At 35.4% G+C, this 14,679-nt stretch overlaps 1 protein-coding gene across 2 annotated transcripts in view; it reads right to left on the bottom strand.

Moving 5' to 3' along the window:
- Positions 1 to 14,679, bottom strand: part of SPAG16 (sperm associated antigen 16) — a 1,014,588-nt gene that overhangs the window by 1,062 nt on the left and 998,847 nt on the right. The window lies entirely within an intron of this gene.

Here is a 14,679-nt window from a genome sequence, read left to right as displayed (position 1 = left end):
CACATCAGCAGTCCAATGCTAATACTTTTATTAAAGTAGTAGCAAACTATCAGGAAGTTTAGAGGTAAGTAAAAATAATAGAATAAGTTTATATAAAGTCAGTATGTGGGGTAGATAAGCATAGTATTAGTACTATCTGTGGGATTATCTAATCATACTTAGAAGGCATATTATTATTCCAGTAATAACATTTAAAATTAATTAAACTCTCAACATGTTAGATACTAGATTTAGTACCTAGTATATGAATAACTTCATATAATCCTTACAAGAATCTAATGATGAAGAAAATATTAACTTCATTATATGATGAACAAAGAGAGGTTTGGAAAGGCAAAGTGACTTGCTCAAGAGAACACGGTACGTATGGAGAGAGCTATCATTTAATCACTTTGAATCCATAGCCTGGGATTTTAGTCATTGTGTTTTCCACATCCAGCATAGTATTATTATCAATGATGCTTTCTTGACAGATTGTAAGTAGGTGATATATTGTGAAAATAAAATTTTTGTTTCACAGTAAAAATTTTTTAATGATATTGTTGTAAAAGTCACAGTAAAATATTTAATCACAAATTATATTCCAAATTGTCATGATTATTTCAAAAACAGAGAAAAGTTATAAAAGTAAAGCTAACCATGATAAATATGGCCTATTTGCAAACCTTTATAACTACTGGGCTACTTCATCTAGAACAAAGCCTGACACAGCAAAGATCCTTAGGATGGATTAGAGTGTCCAAAGAAGCAGATGCGAATATTTATTATAAACCCTCTTCTACAAGTCTTTGCTGACAGAGGCATTACATATGGATTCCACTTCTAGCCTCATTCTATAGACAATTGCTATTTGTGACTTTACTATTTTTCTTGTAGTCTTCATATAACAGCTAGGAAGGGGACAAATATTATTTTCTACTTTTTTTTTTTTTAATTTTTTTTTCAACGTTTATTTATTTTTGGGACAGAGAGAGACAGAGCATGAACGGGCGAGGGGCAGAGAGAGAGGGAGATACAGCATCGGAAACAGGCTCCAGGCTCTGAGCCATCAGCCCAGAGCCCGACGCGGGGCTCGAACTCACGGACCGCGAGATCGTGACCTGGCTGAAGTCGGATGCTTAACCGACTGCGCCACCCAGGCGCCCCTATTTTCTATTTTTGAAACCAAACAGAATCAAAGTCCATAAAGAGAAAGGAAAAGATTTAGCTTTAAACAATTATCTTTTGTTGAAGTCAAATCTTTAACAATCATAATTAGAAACAGTTATGAATGTTCTTGGTAACTTCTGAAAGTTCAATAGAACAGAGAAAATAATACAAGAACCTAATGATAGGGTTATATAATTCAGCAGCACCATGCCTCAGGTTTTTCAAAATTTCATCTCTGATAGAACAGATTTTAGTCAGCAAGTTAATGGTGAGATTTTCAGGTTTACTTGAACTCATTTTCAGACGATTGCAAGATTGTGATTATATATATAAAATAACTCATTCCTAAAATGTGTGTAAATTTATAATCATGTTCAACTTCAAAGTATATACATTAGGGTCACCTGGTTGGCTCAGTCAGTCAAGCATCAGACTCAATTTCCACTTAGGTCATGATCTCACAGTTTGTGAGTTCAAGCCCCACATGGGACCCTGGGCTGGCTGTGTGGAGCCTGCTTGGGATTCTCTCTCTTTCTCCCTCTCTCTCTTCCCCTCTCCCACTCACGCTGTCTCTGTCTCTCTGAAAATAAATAAACTTAAAAAATTTAAAAAAAAAGTATATGAGTTATTACATGGCATACAATGTCTGACCTAAAGTTAGCTTTACTGGGAATTGAAATGCTGAACTCTTTCTAGGCTAGAAGATTTTCCAAATTACTTATCAGAATGTGTCAGTTACTACACTAGTATCTAGTTGGTGTGAGAGAGAGATGGCACTCTCAAAAACAAAACAAAAAACAAAATCACAGTATGATTATTGATAGAATCTCTAGAAAATGGAGTATTTACAGACATGTGCATAAGTATCTTTCTAAATATCTTGGTGATTGGCAATGAAAAATAAATCATGATATAAATCATTTGTCTTTTTTTTTTTCAATGTCACAGTCTTAATGACAAATTTAGGAAGATTTATCCACAGCAAAACTTAATCAATGGAATAAAAATATGGTAGAAATAAAATTTTAGGCAGTATGATGACAATTTATGAAAATTTGTACTAATGCTTATATTAAAGTTAATATGCCTCCTTAAAAATGTGAAATAACAAAAAATGATAAATTATATATTTATACTTTAAATATTTGATTAAAATGTTATAACAAAACTTAACCAAAACAATTGTCATGTAACTTGTAATTCCTGAATAGATTAATTTAAACGTCATTTAGCATAGTATTTTAATAAGAATAATTATACCAAGTTGTGAATGCACATATCCCATAAATATCACATAGATTTAAAGTATCTAATTTAAAAACATAGAGTAGTTAACCAACACTGATTTAAAAATAGAAATAGCCAAGTTGATTCATAAATGTATTTTAAAATAAAATATAAAGATTTGAACATCTATTACATAAAAAATGACTTGCTTTGTTTCTTTTGTTAACATTTAAGTTTTTAGGATGACCAAACTTTTCACAAAATAGAAACAAAATAAGCAGGTGGAGAAGATTGACATAATTTTGTAACTGCTATTCTTTCATATAAATAACTTAGTATATATCAACAGTGAGTGCTTATTACTATCTCTTCATTCACACATCTCTGAAAAATTTAATCTATATTTTTATTTACCAAGACTTCAGAATACTTTCTTATTGATTAAATCAGCATCTTCTTTGATGACCAATGAGGTTTGAATGAGGATTACGTGTGTGGGTATCCATTTTACTCTATCGGATGAATTTTCCAATTTCTTTTGGCTTAGAAGATAAGCAGTAAATTTTACCTACCCAAACTATTGCTCTGCTATTAAATGAGACAGCCAACCTTTGAAAATTAGTAGGTCTCTGAAATTTTAGTTCTAAAAATTTTTTAAGCTTTATTTATTTTTGAAAGAGAGAGAGAGAGAGAGAGAGCGAGAGAGAGAGAGAGAGAGAGAGAGAGAGAGAGAATGAGTGGGGGAGGAGTAGAGAGAGGGAGACACAGAATCCGAAGCAGGCTCCAGGCTCTGAGCTGTCAGCAGAGCCCAACGTGGGGTTCCAACTCACGAACCATGAGATCATGACCTGAGCCAAAGTCGGATGCTTAACTGACTGAGCCACCCAGGCGTCCCTGAAATTTAGTTCTAAATAAATATATAAATTTGCTGACGGCATGGCTTCTTTATGCTTTGTTTAAAAGGTAAATTTTTGAAAAATGTGTCTAATAGTGTCTTACACAAAGCCATCTCAATTGGATTTGGTATAAAAACTTGAATATTTGAATGCACCTACTTATTTAAGCTACATTAGCAATAGAATCACTTGAAGAAGTTTATAGAATGAATTAGCTCATGAAAATCCAGTGGTAAAATTTTTTCTGGGTATATGCAATAACTTTGGATAAACCAACAAATTGGAAAGTCTTAATCCCATGCTAATAGAATGTGCAAATGAAATATTGGCACTTTTTCAAAGTGAAAAGTTTTTAATTCATTTTAGATACATATATGTGTGAAAACTCAATTTGATTTTAAGAATCTACACCTAGAAGAGCCAAGAGTTATTTTAAACTTTTTAACACTTGCCTGCTAACCAAGGCAAATTCTTAAGATTACAATATATTTTTTAATATATATTTTTTTAATTTTGTAAATGTTTATTTATTTTTGAAAGAGAGAGAGAGACAGAGTATGAGCAAGGGAAGGGCAGACAGAAAGGGAGACACAGAATCTGAAGCAGGCTCCAGGCTGCAAGTTGTCAGCACAGAGCCTGACATGGGATTTGAACCTACAATCTGGGAGATCATGACCTGAGCCAAAGTTGGACGCCCAACTGACTGAGCCACCCAGGCACCCCAAAAGATTTTATTTTTAAGTAATCTCTACACCCAACGTGGAGATCAAATTCACAACCCAGAGATCAAGCCAGGCGTCTGAAGGTTATAATATTTTGACACCAATCGTGAAACTTGACACATTGAGTACTTAATCCCTGCTTGTTGCATAGGAGTTAAGATGTGATAAGACCCTTATGACATTTTTTTAAGTAGAAAGGATATGAGTACATTTCTTTGTCTTTCGGGTTTATCAGAATGACATGAAACAATAGCTATCATTTATTGGGTATCTAGAGCACCACATGTTACCTCACATGTTCTTCATTTAACCCTGAGAGGTAGAGATAGATTCTCCCTTTTTAGCTAATGGAGAATGGGACTCAGAAAAGGTAAATCTGGAACTTTAGTCAAAATCTTTATTATTCAAAAAGTCTTGCTTCATTTCTTGCCTTAGTGTTTCTTCTATAAATTAAGATTCAGGTAAGTATGACACTGGGGCTTTTCTATGAATGCTACTGAATTTCATAGGTAAATAGGCTCTTAAGTTTAATGCTTGTGTTAATCTCATAAGTCTTTTATTCAGTGTTGATTTTACTACTTTATGGGACTCTAAAACTAAAACATCCATATTCTTGAGGGAGATATATGTATCTCCATTAATTCTTAAATATATAACCTTATAATGCATATATCATACATATTAAAAATCATACCCAACTGATAAAGATATTCATGTTAAATCCCTTCTCATATTTCTGTCAAAATTATCTTTTCAGTTCTTCCATTTGTTTTGGTACTATATTCTGTTTTTCAGACATCAAACTACAGTGACATTCATTTCTCAACTTTCTCCCTCTCCAACCTCAGCCCAAGTTCTATCCATTCATTTTTACTAACTTTCTACAGTTTGCTAATTTTCAGCTGTTACGTTCACAGAATGACAAGTCCTTGTTTTTGTCACCGCCATTGAAATGGTACACCAAATGATCATTTTTATTATCATTTCTTTACTTTAAAATCTACAAATATTAACTCCTAAGGTGTTTCTTCAGTAATGTCCCTCCTATTTTAAAATACCATAAATTTTAATAGAACAACACCAAAAGCAGCAGCAGCAACAAAGAGACTCCTTACAACTCTGACATGCTCAGGTTTTGTTTTATTTATTCATTTAAATTTTTTTAAAAATATTTATTTTATTTTTGAGAGAGAATGTACAGACGTGAAAGAGGAAGGGAAAGAGAGAGAGACAGAGTTTCCCAAGTGGGCTCCACACTGACAGCAGTGAGCCGGATGTGAGGCTCAAACTCACAAATTGCAAGATCATGACTTGAGCTGACACCACCCAGGTGCCCCTTTCAGGCTTTTACATTCAAACATCTCTTTTTGCAAATGAATAGCTGAGATGAATGACTTCCCCAAGGCAAGAAAAAGTATTTATGGCAGTTGAAGAACCTGGTTGAAATCAGATCTTTGACTCCCAAATCTGTGCTCTTTTTACTATTGCCTTCTGACACTGAATAATGTTCTAGTATCTTAGCATGACTTTTAAGACCTCTATACTCCAAATTGGCATTTATTTAATCAAATACACTTTTACATGAACCCTATATTCTCCATCAAATGATTTGCCACCATTTCTTGCATTTATTTTTCACCTCCCCATCTTTGGATTATTGCTTCTGTTATTCCCTCTGGTGAAATATTTTTCTTAGCTATTTCCATGGTCCCCAACCATATCTTCATAATAAAAGTGAACCCATTTGTTAAGTCCCATTTCAAAATGACTTTCTTCTTCTTGTTGATATAAGACATCTCTAGTGGAGATCTTCCTTTTCTGAACATTCATTTCATTTTATTCATGCCATTCATATGTCATAAGATGCCACAATAAATATATGTTAGCTGTGTATTTGTCTTACCTTCTTAACTTTGTAATTACTTGGGAACAGGGACATGCCATATTTTTGCATTCCCCTCCCAGCTGAGGGGAATGAGTACAACATAGGCTGTTGTACTCAATCCTCAGTATTAGTAGTAACATTTTTCACAATTCAATATTTTAGTCTTTGTTATCTGCCAAGCACTGTTCTAAGTCCTTTATACATGTTATCTCATTTTATCCTTACAACCCTATGGGGTAGATATATACCAGCACATTCCACTATAGCATATGTGACTCACATGCAGCTATTGAGCACTTGAAATACTTAAGCACTTGCAGCATACTGAAATATGCAGTAATTGTAAAATGTTCAGATTTCAGACTTTAGGAAAAAAATGCAAAATATTTTATTAATTTTGTTTTGATTACATGTGATAAAATGTATTATAAAATTAATTTCACCTATTTTTTAAAAGCATGGTTACTAAAAATTTTTAATTATGTATGTGGTTCATATTATATTTCTATTGGACAGTGCTAGCACATATCCTACTTCATACAAGAAGAAAATGAGGCTTAGAGAGATGAAAGTGACTTCTCCAAGGCCACACAGCTTATAAGTAGTGGAGTCTGGACTTGAGGGCTATATGACTCCAAAGCTCATGTTCTCATCATTTACATCATACCCTAATACCTCGGATGAATTTTTATTGATTGGCTCAATATAGTCTCTCCCACTGTTATTAAGCTTCCTTTACTAAAATGCAATATGAGTCAGAGTAAATATCTCTTGGGTGTGTAGCTCCAGTTTCCAGCTAAATATGTGCTTGCTCCTAGGAATACTTTAAAGTTAATTTCTATTTAAGTAAAAGAAATATTTCAAAATTTCATTTCTGTGGTTACCCTAATGGCACTTATTGACTCCAAGAATCTTACTGTACAATTAGCTTCCTGGGAATAAGGGTGGGGGTGCTTAGAAAAGCAGCTTTTATTCTTGTAGCACTCAGAGTCCATCCATGTACCCGACATTCAACAGTGCCTTAGTGAGCAAATATCAAAACAAATCAAACACAAAAAAATACCTCCACAACTTCAGATAAGTGTTTTATATGTGTTTTGTATTTTATATGTTATAAAAATTTATCATGTCATTTTTGCTCTAGAGGAAAAAAAACAAGAATATAGTTTCTTTCTGATGCTTATTTGACTAACATTGTCTCAGAGTCTCCTAAACAGTATTTTTGAATATAGTTAATATATTTTTCCCAATTGCTTACACAGGTTATTCATGGAATGAGAAAGTTCTTGTTTTGTTGAAAGATGTCAACTTAATTTCTTATACCTGAAGGATATCTTCAGAATTACAGACAAAGTTAAGTTGTTAGATTGATAAAATTATCTAAGGGAGAGTTATTGGGAACTCAGTTGTCAATATGACAATTCATATTCCCTGAAATTGCAAATAAAAATAGAGATGCATAAAACATTTTTTAAGAATTCTCATAAATATACAGCATTATATTAGTTTCCAGGTATACAATACAGTGATTCAACAATTCTATACATTACTCAGTGCTCATCATGAGAGCACTCTTAATCCCCCCTTCACTAATTTCACCCATCCTCCCACCCACCTCCCCTCTGATAACCATCAGAATGTTCTCTACACCATTGTTCTCTATGATTAAAAGTCTGTTTTTTGCTTTGTTTCCCTTCTTCTTTGTTCATTTGTTTTTTCTTAAATTCCACATATGGATGAAATCATATGGTGTCTGTCTTTCTCTAATTGACTTATTCTGCTTAGCATTTTACCTTCTGGATCCATTCATGTTGTTGCAAATAGCAAGATTTCATTCTTTTTAATGGCTGAATAATAATCCATCCTGTGCATGCATGTGTGTGTGTGTGCTTTATCCATTCATCTATTTTTATACATTCATCTATTTTTTATTCTTTATGCATTCATCTATTGATGGACACTTGGGTTGCTTCCATAATTTGGCTGTTGTAAATAATGCTGTCATAATGTAAAGAACATAGGGGCACATGTATCTTTTCAAATTAGTATATCTGTATTATTTGAGTAATACCCAGTAGTGGAATTACAAGATCATATGCTGGTTCTATTTTTAATTTTTTGAGGAAACTCCACACTGTTTCCCACAGTAGCTACACTAGTTTATACTCCCACCAACAGTGCATAAGGATTCCTTTTTCTCCACACATTTGTGAATACTTGTTTCTTGTGTTTTTGACTTGAGCCATTCTGGCAGGTGTGAATTGATATCCCATTCTGTTTTTGATTTGCATTTCTCTGATGATTAGTAACATTGAATGGTGTTTCATGTGTCTGTTGGCCATCTGTATCTTTGGAGAAATGTCTGTTAATGTCTCCTGTCCATTTTTAATTGGATTTTATTTTATTTTTTGGTGTTGTGTTATATAAGTAAGTTCTTTATATATTTTGGCTACTAACCCTTTATCAGATATGTCATTTGTAACTATCTTCTCCCATTCAGCATGTTGCTTTTTAGTTTTGTTGATTATTTCCTTTTCTGTGCAGAAATTTTTTATGTAGTCCCAATAATTTATTTTTGCTTTTGTTTCCCTTACCTCAGGAGACATATTTAGAAGGATGTTGCTATGACCAACATCAGAGAACTTACTGCCTGTGCTCTCTTTTAGAATTTTCATGGTTTTGGGTCTCACATTTAGGTCTTTAATCCATTTTGAGTTCATTTTTGTGTATGGTGTTAAGAAAGTGGTCCAGTTTTATTCTTTTGTATGTAGCTGTCTAGTTTTTCCAACACCATTTGTTGAAGAGACTGTCTTTTTTCCACTCCATATTCTTGCCTCTTTTGTTGAAGATTAATTGACCATATATTCACGAGTTTATTTCTGGACTCTCTATTCTGTCCCACTGATCTGTGTGTCTGTTTTTGTGCCAGTACTATACTGTTCTGGTTACTACAGCTTTGTATACTACAAAATATATTGAAATCTAGGATTGTGATACTTCCATCTTCATTATTTTTAATATTTTAATTTTTAAATGTTTATTATTTAGGGGGGGAAGGGAGAGAGAGAGAGACTGAGTATGAGCAGGGAGGGGCAGAGAGAAAGGGAGACACAGAATCAGAATCCAAAGCAGGCTCCAGACTCTGAGCTGTTAATACAGAACCTGACATGGGACTCGAACTCATGGACTGCGAGATCATGACCTGAGCTGAAGTCACATGCTGAGCCAACTGAGCCACCCAGGAGCTCCTGTTCTTCCTTTCAAGATTGCTTTGGCAATCTTTGGGGTCTTTTGTGGTTCCATGCAAATTTTAAGATTGTTCCAGTTCTGTCAAAAATGCTATTGGTATTTTGATAGGGATTGGATTAAATCTGTAGATTGCTTTGGGTAATATGAGCATTTTAACAATATTTGTTCTTCCAACCCAGGAGCATGGAATATCTTTCCATTTCTTTGTGTCATCTTCAATTTCTTTCATCAGCATTTCATAGTTTTCAGAGTACAGATCTTTTACCTCTTGGTTAAGTTTATTCCTAGGTTTGTTTTTTTTTTAATTTTTATTTTTGGTGCAATTGTAAATGGGATTCTTAATTTCTCTTTTTGTTGCTTCATTATTAGTATATAGAAATGCAAGAAATTTCTGTATATTGATTTTATATTCTGCCACCTTACTGAATTCATTTATCAGTTCTTTTTTTTTTTTCAATATATGAAATTTATTGTCAAATTGGTTTCCATACAACACCCAGTGCTCATCCCAAAAGGTGCCCTCCTCAATATCCATCACCCACCCTCCCCTCCCTCCCACCCCCCATCAACCATCAGTTTGTTCTCAGTTTTTAAGAGTCTCTTATGCTTTGGCTCTCTCCCACTCTAACGTCTTTTTTTTTTCCTTCCCCTCCTCCATGGGTTTCTGTTAAGTTTCTCAGGATCCACATAAGAGTGAAAACGTATGGTATCTGTCTTTCTCTGTATGGCTTATTTCACTTAGCATCACACTCTCCAGTTCCATCCACGTTGCTACAAAGGGCTATATTTCGTTCTTTCTCATTACCATGTAGTACTCCATTGTGTATATAAGCCACAATTTCTTTATCCACTCATCAGTTGATGGACATTTAGGCTCTTTCCATAATTTGGCTATTGCTGAGAGTGCTGCTATAAACATTGGGGTACAAGTGCCCCTATGCATCAGTACTCCTGTATCCCTTGGAAAAATTCCTAGCAGTGCTATTGCTGGGTCATAGGGTAGGTCTATTTTTAATTTTCTGAGGAACCTCCACACTGCTTTCCAGAGCGGCTGCACCAATTTGCATTCCCACCAACAGTGCAAGAGGGTTCCCGTTTCTCCACATCCTCTCCAGCATCTATAGCCTCCTGATTTGTTCATTTTGGCCACTCTGACTGGCGTGAGGTGATATCTGAGTGTGGTTTTGATTTGTATTTCCCTGATAAGGAGCGATGTTGAGCATCTTTTCATGTGCCTGTTGGCCATCTGGATGTCTTCTTTAGAGAAGTGTCTATTCATGTTTTCTGCCCTTTTCTTCACTGGGTTATTTGTTTTTCGGGTGTGGAGTTTGGTGAGCTCTTTATAGATTTTGGATACTAGGCCTTTGTCCGATATGTCATTTGCAAATATCTTTTCCCATTCCGTTGGTTGCCTTTTAGTTTTGTTGGTTGTTGCCTTTGCTGTGCAAAAGCGTTTTATCTTCATAAGGTCCCAGTAGTTCATTTTTGCTTTTAATTCCCTTGCCTTTGGGGATGTGTTGAGTAAGAGATTGCTACGGCTGAGGTCAGAGAAGTCTTTTCCTGCTTTCTCCTCTAGGGTTTTGATGGTTTCCTGTCTCACATTCAGGTCCTTTATCCATTTTGAGTTTATTTTTGTAAATGGTGTCAGAAAGTGGTCTAGTTTCAACCTTCTGCATGTTGCTGTCCAGTTCTCCCAGCACCATTTGTTAAAGAGACTGTCTTTTTTCCATTGGATGTTCTTTCCTGCTTTGTCAAAGATGAGTTGGCCATACGTTTGTGGGTCTAGTTCTGGGGTTTCTATTCTATTCCATTGGTCTATGTGTCTGTTTTTGTGCCAATACCATGCTGTCTTGATGATGACAGCTTTGTAGTAGAGGCTAAAGTCTGGGATTGTGATGCCTCCTGCTTTGGTCTTCTTCTTCAAAATTACTTTGGCTATTCGGGGCCTTTTGTGGTTCCATATGAATTTTAGAATTGCTTGTTCTAGTTTCGAGAAGAATGCTGGTGCAATTTTGATTGGGATTGCATTGAATGTGTAGATAGCTTTGGGTAGTATTGACATTTTGACAATATTTATTCTTCCAATCCATGAGCAGGGAATGTCTTTCCATTTCTTTATATCTTCTTCAATTACCTTCATAAGCTTTCTATAGTTTTCAGCATACAGATCTTTTACATCTTTGGTTAGATTTATTCCTAGGTATTTTATGCTTCTTGGTGCAATTGTGAATGGGATCAGTTTCTTTATTTGTCTTTCTGTTGCTTCATTGTTAGTGTATAAGAATGCAACTGATTTCTGTACATTGATTTTGTATCCTGCAACTTTGCTGAATTCATGTATCAGTTCTAGCAGACTTTTGGTGGAGTCTATCGGATTTTCCATGTATAATATCATGTCATCTGCAAAAAGCAAAAGCTTGACTTCATCTTTGCCATTTTGGATGCCTTTGGTTTCCTTTGTTGTCTGATTGCTGATGCCAGAACTCCCAACACTATGTTAGACAACAGAGGTGAGAGTGGGCATCCCTGTCATGTTCCTGATCTCAGGGAAAAAGCTCTCAGTTTTTCCCCATTGAGGATGATGTTAGCTGTGGGCTTTTCATAAATGGCTTTTATGATCTTTAAGTATGTTCCTTCTATCCCGACTTTCTCAAGAGTTTTTATTAAGAAAGGGTGCTGGATTTTGTCAAAGGCCTTTTCTGCATCGATTGACAGGATCATATGGTTCTTATCTTTTCTTGTATTAATGTGATGTATCACGTTGATTGATTTGCGAATGTTGAACCAGCCCTGCATCCCAGGAATGAATTCCACTTGATCATGGTGAATAATTCTTTTTATATGCTGTTGAATTCGATTTGCTAGTATCTTATTGAGAATTTTTGCATCCATATTCATCAGGGATATTGGCCTGTAGTACTCTTTTTTTACTGGGTCTCTGTCTGGTTTAGGAATCAAAGTAATACTGGCTTCATAGAATGAGTCTGGAAGTTTTCCTTCCCTTTCTATTTCTTGGAATAGCTTGAGAAGGATAGGTATTATCTCTGCTTTAAACGTCTGGTAGAACTCCCCTGGGAAGTCCAGGAAGTCCCCTGGTCCTGGACTCTTATTTGTTGGGAGATTTTTGATAACCAATTCAATTTCTTCGCTGGTTATGGGTCTGTTCAAGCTTTCTATTTCCTCCTGATTGAGTTTTGGAAGAGTGTGGGTGTTTAGGAATTTGTCCATTTCTTCCAGGTTGTCCAATTTGTTGGCATATAATTTTTCATAGTATTCCCTGATAATTGTTTGTATCTCTGAGGGATTGGTTGTAATAATTCCATTTTCATTCATGATTTTATCTATTTGGGTCATCTCCCTTTTCTTTTTGAGAAGCCTGGCTAGAGGTTTGTCAATTTTGTTTATGTTTTCAAAAAACCAACTCTTGGTTTCGTTGATCTCCTCTACAGTTTTTTTAGATTCTATATTGTTTATTTCTGCTCTGATCTTTATTATTTCTCTTCTTCTGCTGGGTTTGGGGTATCTTTGCTGTTCTGCTTCTATTTCCTTTAGGTGTGCTGTTAGATTTTGTATTTGGGGTTTTTCTTGTTTCTTGAGATAGGCCTGGATTGCAATGTATTTTCCTCTCAGGACTGCCTTTGCTGCATCCCAAAGCGTTTGGATTGTTGTATTTTCATTTTCGTTTGTTTCCATATATTTTTTAATTTCTTCTCTAATTGCCTGGTTGACCCACTCATTCTTTAATATGGTGTTATTTAACCTTCATGCTTTTGGAGGTTTTCCAGACTTTTTCCTGTGGTTGATTTCAAGCTTCATAGCATTGTGGTCTGAAAGTATGCATGGTATAATTTCAATTCTTGTATACTTATGAAGGGCTGTTTTGTGACCCAGTATATGATCTATCTTGGAGAATGTTCCATGTGCACTTGAGAAGAAAGTATATTCTGTTGCTTTGGGATGGAGAGTTCAAAATATATCTGTCAAGTCCATCTGATCCAATGTGTCATTCAGGGCCCTTGTTTCTTTATTGACCATGTGTCTAGATGATCTATCCATTTCTGTAAGTGGAGTGTTAAAGTCCCCTGCAATTATCCCATTCTTATCAATAAGGTTGCTTATATTTATGAGTAATTGTTTTATATATTTGGGGGCTCCGATATTCGGCGCATACATTTATAATTGTTAGCTCTTCCTGGTGGATAGACCCTGTAATTATTATATAATGCCCTTCTTCATCTCTTGTTACAGCCTTTAATTTAAAGTCTAGTTTGTCTGATATAAGTATGGCTACTCCAGCTTTCTTTTGGCTTCCAGTAGCATGATAAATAGTTCTCCATTCCCTCACTCTCAATCTAAAGGTGTCCTCAGATCTAAAATGAGTCTCTTGTAGACAGCAAATAGATGGGTCTTGTTTTTTTATCCATTCTGATACCCTGTGTCTTTTGGGTGGCGCATTTAATCCATTTACATTCAGTGTTATTATAGAAAGATAAGGGTTTAGAGTCATTGTGATGTCTGTATGTTTTATGCTTGTAGCGATGTCTCTGGTACTTTGTCTCACAGGATCCCCCTTAGGATCTCTTGTAGGGCTGGTTTAGTGGTGACAAATTCCTTTAGTTTTTATTTGTTTGGGAAGACCTTTATCTCTCCTTCTCTTCTAAATGACAGACTTGCTGGATAAAGGATTCTCGGCTGCATATTTTTTCTGTTCAATACATTGAAGATCTCGTGCCAATCCTTTCTGGCCTGCCAAGTTTCAAAAGAGAGATCAGTCACGAGTCTTATAGGTCTCCCTTTATATGTGAGGGCACGTTTACCCCTTGCTGCTTTCAGAATTTTCTCTTTATCCTTGTATTTTGCCAGTTTCACTATGATATGTCATGCAGAAGATCGATTCAAGTTACGTCTGAAGGGAGTTGTCTGTGCCTCTTGGATTTCAATGCCTTTTTCCTTCCCCAGTTCAGGGAAGTTCTCAGCTATTATTTCTTCAACTACCCCTTCAGCACCTTTCTCTCTCTCTTCCTCCTCTGGGATACCTATTATGCGTATATATATATATTTTTTTTAGTGTATCACTTAGTTCTCTAATTTTCCCCTCATACTCCTGGATTTTTTTATCTCTCTTTTTCTCAGCTTCCTCTTTTTCCATAACTTTATCTTCTAGTTCACCTATTCTCTCCTCTGCCTCTTCAATCAGAGCCGTCGTGGTTTCCATTTTGTTTTGCATTTCATTTAAAGCGTTTTTCAGCTCCTCCTGACTGCTCCTTAGTCCCTTGATCTCTGTAGCAAGAGATTCTCTGCTGTCCTCTATACTGTTTTCAAGCCCGGCAATTAATTTTATGACTATTATTCTAAATTCACTTTCTGTTATATTATTTAAATTCTTTTCGATCAGTTCATTAGCTGTTGTTATTTCCTGGAGATTCTTCTGAGGGGAATTCTTCCGTTTGGTCATTTTGGATAGTCCCTGGAGTGGTGCGGACCTGCAGGGCACTTCCCCTGTGCTGTGGTGTATAACTGGAGTTGGTGGGCGGAGTCACAGTCAGACCTG

This window comes from Puma concolor, chromosome C1, assembly GCF_028749965.1.
Source record: "Puma concolor isolate L17-30 chromosome C1, mPumCon1.1.hap2, whole genome shotgun sequence".
In the NCBI taxonomy this organism is placed as follows: domain Eukaryota; kingdom Metazoa; phylum Chordata; class Mammalia; order Carnivora; family Felidae; genus Puma; species Puma concolor.
Note: the sequence above shows the minus strand (reverse complement) of the source record. Positions and strands in the feature narration are given on the sequence as shown.